The sequence below is a fragment of the Lepisosteus oculatus genome, unplaced genomic scaffold, assembly GCF_040954835.1.
Source record: "Lepisosteus oculatus isolate fLepOcu1 unplaced genomic scaffold, fLepOcu1.hap2 HAP2_SCAFFOLD_213, whole genome shotgun sequence".
NCBI lineage: Eukaryota > Metazoa > Chordata > Actinopteri > Semionotiformes > Lepisosteidae > Lepisosteus > Lepisosteus oculatus.
The window spans coordinates 85132-100000 of NW_027167753.1; the positions used below are offsets into that span (position 1 = coordinate 85132).

The 14869-nt window shown below is 46.9% G+C and overlaps 3 non-coding genes across 3 annotated transcripts; 1 reads left to right on the forward strand and 2 right to left on the reverse strand.

Moving 5' to 3' along the window:
- Window positions 1–4224: 4224 nt before the first annotated feature.
- On the reverse strand, window positions 4225–4296 carry trnag-ucc (transfer RNA glycine (anticodon UCC)). Its single transcript has one exon. It is a non-coding gene; the product is annotated as a tRNA-Gly (tRNA).
- Window positions 4297–10075: 5779 nt separating this feature from the next.
- Window positions 10076–10157, forward strand: trnas-gcu (transfer RNA serine (anticodon GCU)). The gene has a single exon. It is a non-coding gene; the product is annotated as a tRNA-Ser (tRNA).
- Window positions 10158–14621: 4464 nt separating this feature from the next.
- trnas-aga (transfer RNA serine (anticodon AGA)) lies at window positions 14622–14703 on the reverse strand. The gene has a single exon. It is a non-coding gene; the product is annotated as a tRNA-Ser (tRNA).
- Window positions 14704–14869: the final 166 nt, after the last annotated feature.

Below are 14869 nucleotides of genomic sequence, written 5' to 3' on the forward strand. Positions count from 1 at the left end.
TTAAGAACTGCCCTCACGCCTACGCCAATAAACTCAAAATGAGAAAGGATGAGGCAGTGCTTGTTTCAGCCAAACCGGCCCGAAAAGCCAAAGCAAACAACAAGTCAAACAAAGAACCCTTGTTGAACAAAGAGTCTCAGCCTCCAGCCAGGATCAGTCCTGCTGTGGCTCCGGGGCCGGTGGAAGAGAAATCCACTACGCTCCCACAACCGCAGACTGCGCCAGACAAGCACGAGGGTTTGAAAACCCCAGAGAACAGCGAGGACCCCTCCCCCACTCCTGCTCCTCAGAACGAGGGCCATTGTGGGGCCCCCACCGGTGGAGCGGGTCCAGCGACGATACCCAGGATTCAGCGGAGCTGCTTTTCTCAGACTCTGCAAGTGCTACAGATGCCCTCCTCTCCTCCATCCAGTCCGTCACGGAGGATCTGCAACAGCTGGTGGGTGAGGGGGAAGAGGAGACTGGTGCATCGGCTGCACCCCTTTCCCCTCAGTGCTACCAGGAGCTGGACTTGAGGAAAAGGAAAAATGACTCTGTTTTCTCCCCGAGCGAGGAGGAAGGAGAGCATGGCGATAGGGACAGCTGGAACCCCTCCACCCCTCCTTCTACCCCCTTCCTTGAAATGGACTCCGTGAACGCTTTTACTGCTGCCACCCTGATGAAGGCTCATTCAGAGGATGGCTGGCAGGAAATTGGTAAGAAGAAAAAGAAAAAGAGAAGGTAACAGGTGAGACCGAAGAGAAATGTGTTTTGTAAAGACTGGTTCCACTTTCTTATGTAATATGGCTCTAAACATAATTTCTCTTAACACCAGAGGTATCAATGACAGAGTTAAATGCCAGTGTGTCTTTGATTACCTCCAGCAGAGAGAGGGAGATGTGTTGATGTTGCAGGAGTGTGCTTTAGCCTATCAAGAGAGGTATAAAAGCTTTGAAGATAGGTGGGATAAAGGGCCTTCTGTTTGGTCAGGGGACAATAACAACAGAGCCTCTGGCGTGGCCATTCTTTTCAAAGGATGGGCTTTCAAATTGAAAAGTATTCAGAGGGTCATAGATGGCAGGTTGCTGTGTGTGGATGTGGAATGGGGGACCGTTAACCTGCGGCTAATCAATGTGTATTGTCCTACTGACGTGGGAGGAAGGGTGGAGCTACTCAAGGCACTCTCTCCCCTATTGTTAAGTAGCACAGACGTGATAGTGGGAGGGGATTTTAATTGTATCTTAGAGCACACAGACAGGCAGTCTAGCTCTCCGATAAAATTGGATTCCAGCTCACTGGCCCTGCAAAACTTAGTTCAAGACTTTAAACTCTCAGACACATATAGATGTATATATCCCACAACAGCAGGATATAAATGGTCAGGGAGGAATAGCAGCTCCAGAATTGACTATTGCTTTGTCTCAGAGAGAGTGAAAGTTGTTGGGGTCACTCTTCAGCCTGTCTTCTTCTCAGATCATCAGGCTTTAGGGTGTAGAGTGGAACTCCAGGGCGGGACTGTCTTTGGCCCAGGCCTCTGGAAACTCAACACTAAGCTGCTAGAGAACGAGGGGGTAGTATCCCGCTACAAGGAGAAACTATCACAGTGGCTGTCCTTGCAGTGTCTGTACGGGTCAGTAGGAGAGTGGTGGGAGGAGGTGAAGATGAGGACAAAGGCCTTTTTCATGGCTGAGGGAAGGAAGGCTGCTGCCAGACGGAGAGGAGTGCTAGCCAGGAAACAGAGGCAGCTGCAGCGTCTCTACACGATGCTGCACAGTGGCTTCGCTGTGCTCGAGGATATCACCCTTTTAAAAAAGGACATCCGGAGCATAGCCGAAGAAAGTAGTCGAGGAGTGCTGTTAAGAAGCAGAGTGCAGTTCTTGGAAGAAAATGAGAAGTGTACTCGCTTCTTTTTCAGGAAAGTGGTAGGCTCCAAGTCTGTCATGGAAAGTGTAGTTGATGAGGAGGGACGAGAGAGAACAGAGCCGAGTGCTATCCTCTCCTGCACCAAGGCCTTCTACTCAAGACTGTACAGCTCTACAGAGGTAAAGGATGAAGAAATTCATTTTTTTACCTCAAAGCTAGAAAACGTTTTGAGTGAAGAAGATAGGGAAGTACTTGAGAGGGATTTGACAATAGAAGAGCTGAGACAGGCTATGGAGAGCTTACAGAAGAGGAAAACTCCGGGTGCTGACGGGCTCCCTAAAGAATTTTATTGCACCTTTTGGGATCTGCTTCAGGATCCGCTACTGCTCCTATTCGAGCGAAGCTATAAGACAGAATTGCTGCCTGACTCCTTAAGAGAAGGCACTATCTCTCTCTTGTTTAAGAAAGGAGCAAAGAATGACATAAAGAACTGGAGACCCCTCAGCCTGTTAGGCGTGGACACTAAGATCCTGTCCAAAGCCCTTTTCCTGCGCCTACAAAATGTAGTGGCCTCACTGGTAGGGAAAGAACAGACTTGTGGGATAGCAGGACGCCTGATGAGCGACAACCTGGCCTTGTTGAGGGATGTCTGTCTGTACTCAGAGGATCGCTCCCTCCCTCTGTGCATTTTAGGTGTAGACCTAGAAAAGGCCTTTGACCGCCTAAACCGGCAGTACTTAACATCGGTACTTGAGCACATGAAGTTTGGCCCCATCATGAGAAAGTGGATTAACCTGCTGTACACAGGTAGCAACAGCAGAGTCATGGTTAATGGCAATAGATCACGCACCTTTGAAGTCTGTTCAGGGGTGAGGCAGGGCTGCCCATTATCCCCCTTGTTATTCGTTTTGGCTATGGAGCCCTTAGCCTGTGCCTTGCGCCAGGATCAGGCCATTAATGGGATACCAGTGCCTGGAAGTGGGGGAGGAGAGGTAAAGACATCTCTATACATGGATGACCCTGCTCCTCTCTGACAATGCCTCAATTAGCAGAGCTCTGCAGTGCTGTGATCGTTTCTCTTTGGCTTCATCCGCAAAAATTAACAAATCTAAGAGTGAGATTTTTTATCAGAACTGGAGGGAGCCAAAAGAAGGACATGATCTCAGGCTGCAAGAGAAGAGAATTAATTTACAGGTGCCATTCCCCGGCATTGTGGCCATTGTCGGTGCTCACACGCGATAAGATAAGGCGGAGGAGAGTGGGGCATGCCCAGCGGCAGACATTCAAGGAGGGGGCAGTGCGAGGTGAGGTGAGGTGAGGTGCGACACCCCGGAGCCCCGACGCAGCTAATGCGGAGCACTTGTTGGACTGGCATCGAAAGGACGTGTGCGCACGGAGCGAGCCTTCCCTGCGGCGGAGCGCGGGAACTTTCTCCCCCCCTCCCGCTGCAGGAGTTGTGTGCGCTGCAGCGGTGCCGAGAGAAAAGCACAGAAGGCAGCAGGCTCTGGAGAGCAGGTAAGAGATGGAGCCTTGTGGGCAGGCGAGCAGGCCCGTTTTTTGGAAATTGCTGAAAAGGTTTGTTCGGTGTGTGGCAGGCGCACGTCGCGAGCTTGCGTGGCGATCTGCCGGTCTGGAGTTATGCAAATGAGGCCGAATTGCATCCCGGGACATGCTGCGAATGCGCAACGGTGACTGCAGATGTGTAGGAAACGGTGCGCTCGTTTTCTTGTTTTGCCCACACTTTTGAGTGTTAGTGTGGCGTGTGAGTGTGCGAAAGAGTGGGCCCAGCAGGAGGCGGTGGCGTGCGGGGCGAGGAGGTGGCCTAGGCTGCGCAATTTGTGCTGTGGGTGCGGGCCTCTTGCAACTTGGTTTATTTGGTTTATTTATGGTTCGCATAAATAAAACCGGAAAAGAGGAATTTATTCTGCTTCCTGTGCGTGCAGTAGTTACAAAGTTGAACGTCTTTACACGATCTGCTGCAGTTTTCAGTGGGCGGGCTTTGTCAGATGGCTTGGAAAAACGCACTGTGTTTCGGCTCGGGAAACATCATGAGCAGTGTCCTGCATGTTTTCTGTGTATAGCTGTCTTTTAACGCATACAGAATTCATTCGAAATCATTGATTTCTCCAATTAACAAGGGTCGCTTTTTGAACCTGCCAGAAGCATTCTTTCAATGTAACAGATTTACTCCGGGGAAAGGCAGCATGACATTGAGAGTAGCTCAAGCTTTCAGCACCCGTATCGGACTGCGTGTATGCAGACACCGCTCAGAATCCCCTGTAAGATTCTCCTTCAATTCTGTTTTGCATTCCGTTTTTCAAAAGGCTGCGCTTTGCTAGTCACAATCCAAGGCTCATGACAGCATTTGAAACCAATCGCCACTGCGTTGGCCGGCAATCGAACCCGGGTTAACTGCTTGGAAGGCAGCTATGCTCACCACTATATCACCAACGCACGCCAACAGGTGCCCTGCAGGACACCACCAGAGAATGCTCACGATTTCGGAAGCTGTCTCCGGGACGTGGTGATTCCACACATCCTGAATAAATCATGATATTGTTAGTTGCTGTAGCTAGACGTTCAAATGAGTTTCATGGCCAGATGGACTGTTTCCTCCAGCGGTATAGTATTGCAGTGAGACAGCACGATGCCTGCAAGACTGTCACGCTAAACGCCACAGATTGTGTTTGTGTTGGACAGTTGGACCCTACAGTTGGACCCTCGTCGACAACCTGAATAGCTTATTCAGAAGCAGTGCTGGACCGGGAACGAACCAGCTTCTTCCCAGGCACAAGAGTGACTTGTGAGGACTCGCGGTCACACTCTGTGCATAGAGACTTTCTACCAGCCAGCCGGACTGCTGGTAGATCCCCTCGGAGCAACGACTGCCCTGCGCGCCGCAGTCAGATTCCTCCGCCCGTCCTACTCCGAGCTGCACCTTGACTGGTTGGCCGGTAGCCAGAGGACGCCGGGACAACGCCCATTGGACAACCGCTGGAACAGAGGCTGCAACAGAGCCTGTCAGCTGGTTTGGTGTTCGTGCCGGGAAATTCCAAATCCATACACAGTGGATAAGTAAACCCCATGTTCTACATTGCGTCTCGAGAATTTAATTGTACCTCAACACAAGTTGTTATCAATTTAATTCATGAGTAATGTATTTACTTCCGAGTTTAGAGTAACAGTGGGTAATAACACTGATTAGCGATTTGGTAACCGAACGATATATATTGACATATATTCTCTGTTGTGTATCTCTTTGTGTTTGCATCTCTTCGGGATTATATACCTTGTATATTGATAACCCTCACAGTAAGGTCTGCCACTCGTATCCAGGCAGACTAGTATATGTTTGGTGCACAATTTATATTAATAAATGTATCTAGTGTATTGAACCCCTGTGTGTGCGTTGTTAGTTGTTCTGACGATTGATTTTCTAAAAGCCCCAACGAACAACCTTGTGATTACTGCTACAATTAATAATTGTCTCAGTAAACCCATCAAACCATTACATTTAATGGCGTCCCTGGGTGGGTGAGTTTAGAATGAAATGAGAATCAGTCGCACAGAATAACTGAAGTTCAGCACAGCACCGCGGCTTCTATACGCGAATACCGGGTGTGCTGATAACTGCGTAAAGAAATCCCCCTGTTTTCTAGCGTTTAGTGTAACGTGTGCTGATTGGAAATCCATCTGCTCGGGTGTCTAGATTCCATACTGTATTTTGGAAAAAGAAAAAAAAAAGTAATACTCTTAAAGTTTCTCTGACGTAATGACAATGGCTGCTAAAATGTCTGAAGTGGAGTCGCTTATAAGTACTATTTCTAGCGACGACAATCCTGGTTACTGGAGTGGTATCGAAAAGTTGAACTTTGATGATATTGAGAAGCTGCAAGTAGATTTAGTAGCTAAGGTAGCGAACCAGCTTAACACAGGAGTGTCTGTGAACGCAGTTCTGGTCCTATCGAGTTTCACCTTAAATCTAGCTAAACAGCTGGAACTGTCTTTGTCCGAGCTGACAAAGTTTCAAAAGCTTCAGGGAACGCTAGAAAGATATAAGGTGGAGCGAGTCGAGTTGTTGGATATAATCAGAGAAAAGAGAGTGAAAAATGAGGAAAGTGAAGACTGACTCAGGGAAGTTTTAGGTAAATTAGATGACTTGTCTGCTAGAGAAACTGCGGCTGAGGTAGCTAGGAGAGACCTGGAAGGGAGCTCGAAAGAAAAAGAAAAAGAAATTGAGAGTTTAAATGAGCTCAGCCAGGAAAGGCAAAAGGAGTCAGATGCTGCCGTACTGGAAGCAAAATAGACTAGATCCCACTTGCATGCCAGCCCACCTAGCAGCCCGGAGCGCTCACCCAGCGCGCCGGGAGGAGGTTTCTCCCGGCCAGGGTCTGTGGTCGGATCGGCATGGGGGAGATCGCCGAGTCCTGCGCGAAACGCAAGGGCGAGTCAGTTCAGGCATAGACCCCCTGCTCCTGATCACGGCCGTCTCCCTGCCCGCGGAGAAACCGTAAAAATTAACCTCCACTCCCTGAGGCAGTTAGCCAAAGATGTAGAAAGGTTTGACCCGTCAGTGTCAGGGAATAATGTGGAGACCTACATCGATGAGCTGAGATATACTTTGCAGTTTATGCCCGAAGCGTCCGAACAGGAAAAGGCTATGTAAGTAAGGAAAACTACCAGCCGAGCGATCCACGAGTGGATGTCTAGACAAGGACCGGAAGTCTGTAATAGCTTTGAGGAGCTGTGTCAGGCAATGATCGGAGAATTTTCGGCTTTTATCGATCCCATAGCTGCCGTGGCTGCTGTGCACCATATTAAGCACGAAAAAGCTGAAGCCCCTCGCGACTATTATCAGAGGCTTAGGCGCACTTATTTTGCAGGGCGGAATGAAGAGGGTTGCGAAGAGAACGTGAATTTCAAAGGTTTATTCATTGCTAATCTGCATCCCTCAGTCAGGAAAATGATTGTGATGCACACACAGCGATGAAAATGGCTGACATTAGAAGGTTGGCTCAAAAAGCCTGGGGAGCTGAAGTCTCTGCTTCCTCAGAGCGAAAACCTGCTAAAACGGCCGTGTTCGCCACTAAAGCCAGCAGGGTTGACGACTCGCCTCAGCTCGAGGCAGCTGAGGTTCCTGAGCTCGCTAAGCCCCGGCACAAAATAGGCAGGCAGGACCGCACTAAGCGTCAGAGCCGCCGTGAGCGCTACGGGGAAGGCAAGGGCTCAGGCAGAGTCTATCATAAGACTGGACGAAGGGAGTCGACTGCAGCCCGCCTGGCCAGGCTTGAACAAGCCCTGCCTGAGAGATCAGGACAGGGTAAACCTTCCGCACCGAATGCCAGAAGTGTGAATGAGCTTAGGGGGACCACGCCCCTTCTCACTGGAGGAGGCGGGGATCCGTCCCAAGCCCCTCCCTCAGTCTATCTGATTGGGTGGGAGGGTTCCTGCCTGGAAGAAGGCTGTGACTCTGAGTTGGGCGCTGACCCCGCCCCTGAAGTCAAAGAAAAGGCAGGCTTCCAACAATTCTTAGGGAATCTCAGCCAGAAAGGCAAAGCAAGGCGTATTTATATCAAGGTTTTTCTTGAAAACGTCTTAGATAGAGAAGCACTGATTGACACTGGGGCTGAAATTAGTTTGATGTCAGCCGATCTACTCAGCGAGCTCAAACGAGTAGCGAAAGGAAAAGGCATCAGACTTAAGGTAGAACCGTGTAAGATAGATATTTCCAGCTATACCCAGGATCATGCCAGGATCACACACCGAGTGTGGGTGGCACTTAGGTTCGGGCCAATGAACATGGTGCATCCTGTTTACATCTCTAGGTTAAAAAGAGAGCCACTACTCATTGGCCAAGACCTGCTTGACAGGCTGGAGCCTCTGGTGGACTGCCAGCGTGGAAAATTGTGGGCTCAGGTCAAAAACCCTAAGCCTGTTGCACAGCAAAAAGGGGGATTCAGTGGTTATGCTGTGATCACACAGTGCCCACTGAACACTATAGCTGAGTTGGAGGTTCCTCCTGGTTCCTCTGGATGAGAATAAATGTCTCTTCTTGCTTTCCAAAACTACAGGGAAGTCCTGCCCAGGCCAGCACTCCCACGGTCTCCCAACTACAGGAGCAGTGCTCCGAGCAGCTGCTTGACCCGCCAGGTAAAGCACACCCCCTTTTCATCCCTGAAGAAGAGTGGATCTCCCTGTCCGGTAATGAATGGGAGTCCTTTCTGTGCACCCTGGTACCTCAGGGGGTCCAGGACTACCACCCCATGGTGGTGGGAGGGGGTCCAGGTGGCAGAAGTGCAGGTTGATGATGTAATTCTTAGCCTCAGCTCTGAGAAGTCCATAATCAGTGAAGGTCTGTTCGAGGACCTGTCGCGAAGCTGTCAGGTGACCCTGGTGACGCAGTCACAGGTTCTGTGGTGGGCACCCCCACCTCATAGGTCCATTTGGAGCAAAGGAAGCTGTGTAGCTTCCATCTCCATCGGAAAAAGGAAGTTTGCTCACTACTTCCAGGTAGCACCTCAGCTGACCCATTCGGTCTGCATTGGTGCAGACCTATTGGTTCGACTGGGCGCCCAGCTGGACACAGTAAACAGTGTGCTGTGGAAACGGGTGGACCCAGATGCCCACTCTCTAAGCGGTGACCCCGAGAACATTCGGTCAGGTCAGACGATTCCTCAGGCCTGCCAGGTAGTAAACGAATCGGACCTGATCGTTCCTGCGTCAACAGCAGGGTTTCCGGTACGCCTTGTCCTAAAGAAGGGACAGAGAATGGACGCTGAGATGGTTTTCTTCCAACCATCAGCTCAGTTTATCAGACTGAACCTAGCAGTCTGTTGTACCCCCAAACTGGAACGGAATGGCCGAGCCACCTGCCTGTTGGTGCAGAACATAGCAAAACAAGATGTCAAAATCCCTGCTCGCACTGACATGGGACTGGAATTGACAATAGTTTCTATGATTTCGAACTGGCCATCCCAGTACTGGGGCAGCTCCCTGGTCCCTTGGCTTCATAAAAGCGCCACTGTAATAAAGAAATTAAATCCAAAATCAAGAGGGCAGTTGCCTACTGAAATACAAGAAGTCATCAATTTTAACCTAGCAACACATTAAAGGCTGCATCTATACAAGTACGATTCTAGAAATGCTCACCAGATTACGTTTTAAGAAGGAACTGCGCTTCAGGTTCTGCCGAGATCTTAACTCGGATGGCAGGTTTCAGAGTCCGGAGTGCGGACTGATTGCGCACGGAGGGTCCATATACTGTGGATCCCTCAGTGATCTTCCGCGTGTTCAAACAGCCAGCGTGTGACTCCCCTGTCCCCGTGACCTCATTGCTCTGCTCTCTCCTCTGTGCAGCCGAGCCCGATTCACGGTAAAGTGAAAAAAAATATGCCCTCAACGTGAGATTTACTCTGGAGCGAGGATAGATGTTACCTTTTTATCATTGAACAGGATGTATGTGATGTGGCGACTAGGTTCAATTTTGTATCCTCTTTAAAAGATTAAGGACTGGGGTGAGCGTGATTTACCACCCTTTCAGCTAAGAACCCGACGTGCGCACCGTTTAAGCTGCATAGACTCGGTCGTTTAACTCTTCTCCATTAGCAGGGTTAAGGTTAAAGAAAAAAAACATTGCTGACTTCTTTTTTTTTGCCAGCTGCTAGCGCTGATTAGCAAGGTTTGTATTTCATGTTTTGCAAGTTGCATCCATTTTAAGAAAAACAAGTCGTGTTAAAGACAGGAAATGAATACTTGCATTTAATTAAGTCTAGCCGTAGGCGGTTATCCACTGGGATTCAGACCCAGGGCCTCCTGTTTACTAGACAGGCGCTTTAACCAACTAAGCCACAGCGCCCCGGGAGTGCTGTCCTTTTGCAGCCACTTGGACACACCACTCAGACACATCTGCATTCGGTGTGTGCTCCGCCTGCTCGCTGAGCAAGTTGCCACCTTTACATACAATAGCAACATCGACACCAAGAGAAAGGATGACAAATGGCTTTTATCTGGAACTTTTCATGTCCAAGGAGCTCAATGTGCTTTCTGTGTACAACAGGGCCACTGAACTCCACGCTGGCCACTGAACCACAGCAGTGGCTTGCTAGCTTGACATCTCCCAAGGAAAATGTTGAAATCGCATGTGGAACAGGAAAATGACCCTCGAGTACGAGGGAAAAAAAAGAAAAAGATCATCTGGAGCGCGCCAACCCAGTTGGGACAGCCCAGTTTTGTTAACGAGGTGGCCGAGTGGTTAAGGCGATGGATTGCTAATCCATTGTGCTTTGCACGCATGGGTTCAAATCCCATCCTCGTTGGTTTCCATGTCTGTTTCCATTCTGTTTTTGATCCCTATTGCTCAATGCACAGTGAAAGCATTGCATACATGTGTCTGACAATGAGAAATGGGCCCCTGAGACAGTCATTTGCCTGTTTCACAAATGATCGTATTTTACTAGAGATTCTGTTTGGGATTCAGATGTGCATTCGGACAGCAATCCCTTTCAAGAAATGATACGTTCTGGATGAGGTCAAAGGTGCATCATTTGGACATTTTGTGGGCTTGAAATACAAAGAAAATCATGTTCTATGGTACAAGATAAATACAAAACTTAAGCTTTTATTATAATTAGATTTGTTTATAAAGCATAAGCAATCATTTATTACATTAATATATGTAAAAATAACATTTTAGCATCATACGTTTAGTATATTTAGTCCCTAATGCTGAAAGAAATGATCATAGAACATGACTTCTAACCTTACCTGCGGTGTTTTTGATCCCTATTGCTCAATGCACAGTGAAAGCATTGCATACATGTGTCTGACAATGAGAAATGGGCCCCTGAGACAGTCATTTGCCTGTTTCACAAATGATCGTATTTTACTAGAGATTCTGTTTGGGATTCAGATGTGCATTCGGACAGCAATCCCTTTCAAGAAATGATACGTTCTGGATGAGGTCAAAGGTGCTGGAACACTGTATTTAGGATGTGTTTGCAGTTATTCTGTGTTTCTAGCTTCAACCCAGTGATATATATATATATGCTCACTGCTTTTTTGGTACATGCCCAGGGCAATAATCATTATGAGGATTTATTTCCATATGTGCTAGAGGTAGTGTTGTGAAATTCTTCAACACACTGGATCGCAGGTTTAAACCTGCACTCTTACTCCTTAAATACCAACAAATGCAGATATGTAGCAATCATATTGTAGCTGACACTCATTTGCCTGTTTCACAAATGATCATATTTTACTAGAGATTCTGTTTGGGATACGGATGTGCATTCTGACAACAATCTCTTTCAAAAAATGATTTTACCTTATCGCAGCTTTGCCCCTCTTGCCTCTTTGGAAAATATCTCCATCTTGTGGTCGTTGTTGGTAATGTCTAGACAATATCTCCATCTTGTGGTCGTTGTTGGTAATGTCTAGACAATATCTCCATCATGTGGTCGTTGTTGGTAATGTCTTCTTATGCCCTTTTTTTATTTCAATTCTTTATTAGTTGATTCTAGAATCTCTACAATAGAGCTGAAAATATCAGTTTTGTAGCAGACAATATGACATTAGTTATAGTCCAATTAAGACTTTATTACCCTGTTTGTAACATAACAAATTAAAATTGATTAAAACTAAGTTTGGAACACCAGGGAACATAAAAAATGATTTTTAGGAAAACCATGAGGTTCTCTGTGTCCGATGCCTGCAAGGGGAGAAAGCTAGAATCCTTTGCTTTTTCAAAATTTGAAAATAAACATCATATAACAACAGCTTTCATTCCTAGGAGTGAAAAATAACCATTTTTGAAGACATATTAGTTTCTAAAACACTACAATAAAGTTAAAAACATCCGTTTTATATTACTTTTAGTATTTTTAGTGAAATTAGTCATTTATTGCACTATTTTTAATATAATCTCTAATTAAAAGTGAATAGAATTAAGTTTGGAGCAACAAGGAACACAAAAAAAAAGATTTTAAGGAAAAAAATGATGTCTTCTGTGCCAGGTGCCTGCAAGGGGAGAAAGCTAGAATCCTACCCAGGCTCCTGGAGCTCTGTCCTGGCTAAAGGAGGGTGAATCCATCCCCTTCAAAGCTCCATGAAAAAATGATCATTTAAAATTTGAAAAAAAAAACATCATATAACAACAGTTTTCATTCATAGGAGTGAAAAACAACCATTTTTGAAGACATATTAGTTTCTAAAACACTACAATAAAGTTGAAAACATCCGTTTTATATTACATTAATTTTTGTGAAATTAGTCATTTATTGCACTATTTTTAATAAAATCTCTAATTAAAAGTGATTAAAATTAAGTTTGGAACAACAAGGAACACAAAAAAAAAGATTTTAAGGAAAAAAATATTGTCTTCTGTGCCAGGTGCCTGCAAGGGGAGAAAGCTAGAATCCTACGCAGGCTCCTGGAGCTCTGTCCTGGCTAAAGGAGGGTGAATCCATCCCCTTCAAAGCTCCATGAAAAAATGATATTTTTAAATTTGAAAAAAAAACATTATAGAACAACATCTCTTGGTCAACAGAGTGCAAAAATCCAACTTTGAAGAAAATCCATTGACTGATCCCCGAATCCTGAAGTTTCTTTGCATGATATCGGGCTTGCAACCACTTTCTAGAAAATTATGAAAAATGCCAAAAATGAAAAAAAAGTTATCAATTCTAGAGCCTAAGAGGAAAACAAGACAAATGTATATCTCCAAATAATTTTATGTGCTTCAGAAGAGCCCAGGAAAGTTTTTTGCATACATGAAACCACGCCCGTTTGCACGTAAGCAGACATGGTTGCACACACGACTGCATGAAAGCACGCGTGCATGCGAAGTCATCCTGTTGAGCATTTGAAAAGCCGCACCACGCCGCACTTGAAATAGCTCTTACCTTAGTGGTAGACGCAGGAATCGCCTTTTTATTTACGCTCTTACCAACGCGATGGAAAGCAAAACAAAGCAAAGCAGAGCAAAACAAAACGAACAAACGAAAACCCTCACGTCCCGCACTTGCATATAACGCCGTTACGTGCCCAAGCGGTATTGTACGTCATCCCTGCACTGCACCCCGGGGCGTACGGTATATGGGAACGAGCACACGCCATGAATCGTCTCGAATCAGTCTCTACAGCTGTAAGGTGCCTTGAAGCGTGCACCCCCAACATTCTTCTTTGCGCATCTGTGAAAGGTAAACTCTTGAGCAAACTCTGAACCAGCTCTAAGGAAACTAATCCGATTAGACGTTACTTTGACTCATCTTTTTACTCTCAGTGCTGGTTTGCTCAAACTCCAGCTAGGGTTAGTGTTAGCATTCCCACGCTACTTAGACACTTTGTTTACGCTCAGTGCTGGATTTTGGGAACTTCAGGACGAGTGGGAATTTTCTCCAATCTGTCAATTCTGTTTTGTTTTGGAAACTCTTGGCTGCCTATATTGTACAGTGCAGCGTGAAGGAAACATTTTCCAAAACTGTGTCAGCTCAAAAGTTGTAAGAAAACCTCTCCAGCTGCTTTAACTCTCTTCATTTTTGTCATTTAATGTGACACTCGATGTATAACTGGAGCCTCACATATGCAAATGGTGAGGCTCCAGTTCGACACCACTTTACAGTATATGACAAAAGCATGGCAGACTGTGCCGGACCGGCAGATAACTTCCGCTTATTTTTACCATATTAAACATTGGAAATCCAACCACCTTCATTTGTGACACTTGATTTTGGCTCCACCTAAGACACTCTTAAATCTTCAAACACTTTTCTCTTCTCCCGCAACACTCTTGTCTGTCGGCACTATGTGGCAGTGTTGCATGACAACCCATCTCACCACGGAAAGGAACCTAACAGCTTTGGTAAGAAAGGAGAAAAGGACCTGGCCCGTACGATTAGGCGTTATTAGCACCACGCTCTAACCAACTGAGCTAACCGGCCTCACGACAGTGCTCCTCTCTGTGCTGCAAAAAATCAAACTCAGGGAATTTCTTTTGCCCTCCTTTGAATAGAAAGCCGTGTAATTCAGTGTACGGGCTTTCTCGTGCAGTTTCATGGTTCTTGTAACCCAAATCCTACACTGGCCTGAAGTGCCCCCCCATTTCACAGCATTTTTCAGCTGATTTAAAATGTACCTAAAGGAGAAGCATTATTGAAGACCATCAATTACCAAGAGCTTTTGTCAAAGGTTTTGGTGGTCATTTTTAATGACCACAGAGCGCTGTGACCTCGGTTTTACATCTCATCCAAAAGACAGCGCCCTTTTACAACACAGCATCTCCGTCACTATACTGGGGCATTGGGACCCGCACAGACCTCAGGGTGAGCGCCCCACCGCCGGCACCATTAACACCGCTTCCAGCTGGAAGCTTTGTTTTTCCCTGTAGCTCACCCTCATCCGGGTACTGACCTGGCTCACACCTGCTTAGCTTCAGTGGGTTTTTTGAGTTGCGAGTTGCAAGGGGATGCAAGTGATGGAGCCGCTCGCTGCAAAAGCCACTGCATTGGCCGGGAATCGAACCCGAGCCTCCCGCGGGGCAGGCAAGAATTCAACCACTGAACCACCAATGCTCAGTGCCTGGGCCTTCAAAAAAGACGCTTTTTTGGTGCTCTGTGCAAAAAGCGTCGACATCTGCTTCCAGCTGCAAAATGCCATTCGCAGACGCTGAAGAATTTATTTCCAAGGCAGCGGGTACAAGCGATTTGGCGTTTTAAAACCACCAGGAACAGCAAAGACGCACGTTTCTTTGCTTGCGCCGGAACACAACGACAGGAGGTGGACAACGTAGTCGGCAGGATTCGAACCTGCGCGGGGAGACCCCAATTGATTTCTAGTCCATCGCCTTAACCACTCGGCCACGACTACAGCAAGCCCCGCCGCGGCTGCGTTTTTGATACAATCTTACCTGGATCGCGAGGCGCCGGCGGAAGCCTATTTCAAAGTCGTTCTCCGTTTCAAAAAAACATTTCCAAAATACAAGCCTTGCAGACAGACACGCCTCAGAGGACTTAAGGGTGGCTTCATGTCGGAA